Source organism: Mobula hypostoma, chromosome 11 (assembly GCF_963921235.1).
Source record: "Mobula hypostoma chromosome 11, sMobHyp1.1, whole genome shotgun sequence".
Taxonomy (NCBI): Eukaryota; Metazoa; Chordata; class Chondrichthyes; order Myliobatiformes; family Myliobatidae; genus Mobula; species Mobula hypostoma.
In genome coordinates this window covers 9,800,223-9,806,222 of record NC_086107.1, presented here as the reverse complement: position 1 = coordinate 9,806,222, position 6,000 = coordinate 9,800,223, and the positions used below count along the sequence as shown (strand labels likewise).

The 6,000-nt window shown below is 43.6% G+C and overlaps 1 protein-coding gene across 5 annotated transcripts in view; it reads left to right on the top strand.

Moving 5' to 3' along the window:
* The first annotated feature begins 2,447 nt into the window (after window positions 1-2,447).
* LOC134353577 (coiled-coil domain-containing protein 73-like) overlaps window positions 2,448-6,000 on the top strand; it is a 157,364-nt gene continuing 153,811 nt past the window's right edge. For all 5 annotated transcript variants that reach the window (XR_010019640.1, XM_063061650.1, XM_063061652.1 and 2 more), the window contains exon 1: window positions 2,448-2,511. The gene's annotated coding sequence lies outside the window, so the exon portion shown is untranslated. The remainder of the gene's footprint in view (window positions 2,512-6,000) is intronic.

Genomic DNA, 6,000 nt, shown 5'->3' with positions numbered 1-6,000 from the left:
TTACTTTGCACTGTTGTAACTATATGTTACAATTATGTGGTTTTGTCAGTTTTAGTCCTGGTTTGTCCTGTGTTTTCTTGTGATATCATTCTGGAGGAACGTTGTATCATTTTTTAATGCATGCATTTCTAAATGACAATAAACGAGGACTGAGTGTCCTCATAATCTAATCTAATCTAATTATACCGGTGCCTAAGGAGAAGTTGGTGAGCTGCCTCAATGACTATGGTCCAGTAGCACTTACATCCAAGTGATGAAGTGCTTTGTGAGGCTGGTGATGAAACATATCGACTCCTGCCTGAGGAGTGCTTTCGATCCACTGTCACAACAGGTCAGCAGCAGATACAATTTCATTGGCTCTTCACTCAATCCTGGAACAGCTGGACAGTGAAGATGCATACATCAGGATGCTCTCCATTGACTGCAGCTAGCATTCAATGCCTTCATCGCCTCAAAACTAATCAATAAACTCTAAGACCTAGGCCTGAATACCAACTTGAGCGACTGGATCCTGGATTTCCTTACCTGCACACCCCGGTCAGATTGATTGGCAACAACATCTCCTCCACATTCTCCAACAGCACAGGTGCATCACATGGCTGTATGCTTAGCCCCCCTGCTCTACTCACTTTATACTTATGATGGGGAGGCTAAGCTCAGCCCCAGTGCCATATTTATGTTTGTTGATAACACCGCTGTTATTGGCCGAATCAAAGGTGGCGACGAATCAGCGTATAGGAGGGAGTTTAAAAGTCCGGCTCAGTGGTGCCATAACCTCTCGCTCGATGTCAGTAAGATGTAAGATGACTGCCGGAGGAGAAAACTGATTGTCCATGAGCCAGTCCTCATCGGGGAGTTAGAGGTGGGGAATGTCAGCAACTTAAAATTCTTTGCTGTTATTTCAGAAAACGTGTCCTGGATCCAGCATGCAAGTGCCATTACAAAGGAAGCACGGTAAGACCTCTACTAGTCTGTGAAGATTCTGCAAGATACCTTAAACTTTGACAAACTTCTAAAGATGTGCAGTGGAGAGTATATTGACTGGTTGCATCACAGCCTGGTATGGAAACTCCAATGTCCTTGAATGGAAAAGCCTACAGAAGGTAGCCCAGCCCTTTACAGGTAAAGCCCTTCCCACTAGTGAGTGCATCTACATGGAGTGCTGTTGCAGGAAAGCAGCTTCCATCATCAAGGACCCCTACCAGTCAGGCTATGCCCTCTTGTCACTGTTGCCATCGGGAAGGTGATACGGGAGGCTCAGAACCCACACCACCAGGTTCAGGAACAGTTATTACCCCTCAACCACTGGACTCTTGAACAGAGGGGATAACTTTATTCATCTTCACTCACCCAAACACTGAACTGTTACTACAATCTACATACTCACTTTCAAGGACTCTTCATCTAATGTTCTTGCTTATTTATTATTACTATTTTTGTTTCTTTGTATTTACTGTGAATGCCCACAAAAAGTGAATCTCAAGGTTGTATATGGTGACATATATATGTACTTCGAACTACAACACTTTAAAGTTTGAGAAATAAAATGTTGCTGACGAAAAAGATCTGAAATAAACACTCAATATATTAAAACAAAACACATCCTGACCTATTGAATGTTTCCATGATATTTTCTTTATTTTCCTTACTCCCTCCAGTTACTTTGATTGTAACTGTGGATTTATTTGTAAATGTGAATTTATAGACATTAAATTTTGAAGGATTATAGAGTTATACATCACGAATCAGGTCCTTCAGCTGTATTGGTCTACGCCGACCATGATTCCCAATTAATCTAATCCTGTCTGGCCCATATCACTTTCAATTTTTCCCATACAGATAGCCATCTAAGTTTTAAATGTTACAGGCGTACCTGCATCAACCATTTCCTCTGGCAGCACATTCCATGCACATGCAGCCCTTTGGGTGAAAAGTGGTGCTGCTCAGGTTCCTACTAAATCTTTCCCCTCCTCTCGTTCTTCATTCCCCAAAAGAGTTAACGACTGTGCGTATCAACCCTATGTAGCGAGGTCACTATAAAACTTGTTTGCCAAATCAATCTCTTGCAGAACAGCATCTCCAGTCTCTGGAGAAAGGTCTCGGCCCGAAACGTCGACTGTGTACGCTTTTCCATTCCATAGATGCTACTTGACCTGCTGAGTTCCTCCAGCGTTTTGTGTGTTGTTGCTTTGTATTTCCAACATCTACAAACTCTCCCGAGTGTGCGATCTCTGGTCTTTATCGCACTTCGTGCTATTTACTCTACCAAACGGCTGTTTTAGATAGCCCTGAGTAACAGGCTAAAGGGATTTAACAAATCGGGCAACAACTCTAGAGGGAAATAAATAGTCAGTATTTTGAGTCGAGACAGTCGGGTATGGTGTTCACGTTATCCCGAAATGCACAGCTCCCGAGAAAGCCCTCTATTAGCCGGCGCACCGCAAAGGCTCGCGGGACGGTTTGCGCTGTTACCCGCCAGCCGAGCACGAGGGGCGCCGATGGTGAAGGCAGGTAGGAGTGTTAGGTGCGCGATGACTTAAATATGCGGATGATATTCTTTAGTGGGTAGGAATCTCCTCAACTTCTCAACCCTTTGTACCTCACACACCCGCCACATGACCTCCCTATCGAACGACGCTCGTTCTGCGGTTGCAGGCTCTCCCCCTAGTTTCCACAATATTGTGTAGCTGGAACCGTCCTCGGAGAGAGAGAAAACACCTTCTTTCATCAGTTATAAAAGATATGTCGGGTACAATGTGAAAAATCTGCTTGAGCTGTTGATTTGTGATGAAACCTCTCGGAATATGCTCAACCATAGCGAGCTCGAGCTCTCTCTCCGCACATTTCCCCTCCCAAATCCTTCCTCAACCTCTACTATAGAACCAACTCCGTATTCCCCAAATCATTCTACCACAACTCCACACTCAATTTCTACCCCAACCCATACCATTGCACCACACCTAGCCCAATCACCCTCAGCTTATTCTACTAATTGGGAATTCCCAATTCCCAATTCCCACCCCATCCCAGTCTACCATACCTCATCCCATTCTACCACGACTCCACTCCCAATTCCTACCCCAAACCTATTCTACCTCAACCCAAGCATCATCTACCAACCCAACCCATTCCATTCCGTCTCCTGTCCCCATCCCCCGTCCCTCCCACCCCCATGCTCACCCTCACTCAATTGCCCAGCCCTACCACTTCTTCTCCTGCTGCAAACCAATTCCACTTCTGTCCTGTTGCAGCCCAGCATCATCAACCCCCTCACTCCCAACCTATTCCAGCCCAGCCCATCTCACGTTCCTAACCCATTCATCCCCAGCCCCATCCCCTGCCCTCCTATTTCAATCCAAACCATCTACCCCCAGACATCAGGAATTCTGCAGATGCTGGAAATTCCAAATTGCTGGTGAACGCAGCAGGCCAGGCAGCATCTCTAGGAAGAGGTACATCTACCCCCATCTTGTTGCAGCCCAGCTCCTACCCACAATCCATTCCACCCTTCCCTATCTCCCACACAACCTATTATACCCCAATTCCTCTCCCTCTCCTAACCTGTTCTACCCCAGTACCATCTACTGACACCAATCCCATCCGCATCTCCACCTCTCACCCCATTCTACCGCACCCATTATCAACTACTTACTTGTTGACCCTGAGCTAAATCTGGAGATATTGGGACTATAGGGATTGAATGGCCAAGTGAGATCCTGGATACCAAAATACTTGAATTGAAATTATAGCCTATTTTTATGCTGAAGTTTTGATTTATCTCTTTCTGATATCTGTATCCCCTCTTTTTAAAATACATAAATATCTTCTTACTATAGAATGACATTTGTGTTTCTTGTGAGCTCGACACTTTGTCCTGGGTATCAGCATATTTTTCGGTTCTTGATTCTGCCTAACTGCTCTGCTCTTTACTTCCGTGACTCCTTGTAGCAGGTTTTACTTTCTAATCACTCTAGTTGTTAACAATTGCAATCATTTCTGTCACCTTATGTAGGTGATAATAGTTTTTGTATGCAAATATTTTAACGAGAGATAGCATCTATGCTTACTGCCCTACATTAGGAATCAGTTAAACAGTTTTAAATAAATTGTCATCCTTGTCTTTGTTTCACTCCATAATCTTGTACTTCTCTATTTCTGGCATCTGTAGTATTCCCCCTGTTTACAACAAGCATAGCAAGTTCAATTGAGCTAAATAGCATTGAATCTGTCACTTTCAATTGTCAGCAAAGTGTTGGATGGTGTTAGTAGCCTGTTCATCAATACTCATTTGGGGAGTTTGCCTGGATCAGTTAGCTCTATATCTCATCTCACTGCAATAGTCATACACCACAGAAATGACCCTAGCCCCCTGAACTGGCAGGCAAAATGTGCAAATTCCATTCATCTTCATCAGGGGGCAGGACTGAACCTGGGTTGCTGGTGTTGAAAGAGCAACTCTGTTGGCTGCGGTATTGTGCCACCACTAGTCCAAACATGAACCAAAGCCTCAATTCCAGAAGTTAGTTGAGAGTGATTGCCCTTATTATCAAGACTGGATGGGATTGAGTGAGGTCCAAATAAAGCTGAAATCAATGGACGTTAAGGGGAAAATGCTCATTTGCACAATGGGATGTTCTTCAGACTCAACCACCTTGAACTCTTCATCAATGACCTTCCTTCCATTCAAATGTTGTAAGTAACGATGATGGTTCATGATTAAACTGTATTAAATTCTATACTAAATTTCTCAGCAGAGGAAAAGCCTATGACTGCTTCCAACAAGATCTTAATGACTTTCAGATATGGGTTGATAAGTAAACATCTTGCCACAAAGTCTGTCTCCAATAATAGTCCGATCACCTACTCGTGATATTTAGTGACATTGTCATCACCAGGATCCCGAGCTGGCGTCACTAAAGCTTGACCCTTCTGATGATGCCTTCGTTTCAAATAATGGACAAGAAAGGTCTCCCAGTGTGGTCTCATCACTAGTGCGACCTGATGTAGATTGGGCGACCATTTTGTCGAGCACCATTGTTCCGTCCATCACAAAAGGCAAGATTTCCCAGTGGCTATCCATTTCTGTTCAACTACCATTGCCATTCTGACATGTTGTTCCAAAGCCACTTTTACGGCCACAAAAAGACTACACCCAGTTTGGAGGCAAAACACCTCATATTTCATCAGGGTAGCATCCAACCTTATGGCATTAACATCGATTTCTCTAATTTCTGGTACATTCTCCCCTCCCCCTTCTTTTCTTTTCCATCACCCATTCTGATTCATCTCTTACCCCTTCTCTTTACTTGTCCATCACTTCTCTCTGGTGCCCCTCCTCCCTTTCTTTCATGGTCCCTTGTCCTCTCCTATCAGATTCCTTTTTCAGACCTTTACCCCTTGCACCTATCACCTGTCAGCTTGTACTCTTTCCCCTCCCCCTCCAGCTCCTTATTCTGACTTCTACCTCCTCCTTTTCCTGTCTTGATGAAGGGTCTCAGCTCAAAACGTTCACTGTTCATTTCCTTCCATAGATGCTGCCTGATCTACTAACTTTCTCTAGCACCTTGTGTGTGTTGCTTAAGATTTTCAGTATCTGCAGAATTTCTTGTGTTTATGTAAGAAAATTCTTCCACTACTGTAACTGTGATAATATGTAGCTCTTTAGATCTGGTCTTTTCATTAACCTTCAATGTTAGATGGCCATGCCTTCATCTGACAAGTTTCTAAATTCTATAGTTCTCTCTCTACTTATTGTCGTTTAGCTACTTTGATCATGATTTAGTCCATCAGCCTCATAGTCAAAGCAATTGTGAATGGTGAGATGTCTCTTAGGATGCATGAAAATAAACACGGGGATTTCCTTCACAAGACAATCAACGGGGTGGAAGTGCCTACGTACTGACGGTAGACGATTGATGCTGTCCTGCTATCTGTAATTTGAATTTTAATGACTTGAGAATAATGGAGAATACATGTAGCTGAATAAGATTTTTAAATATT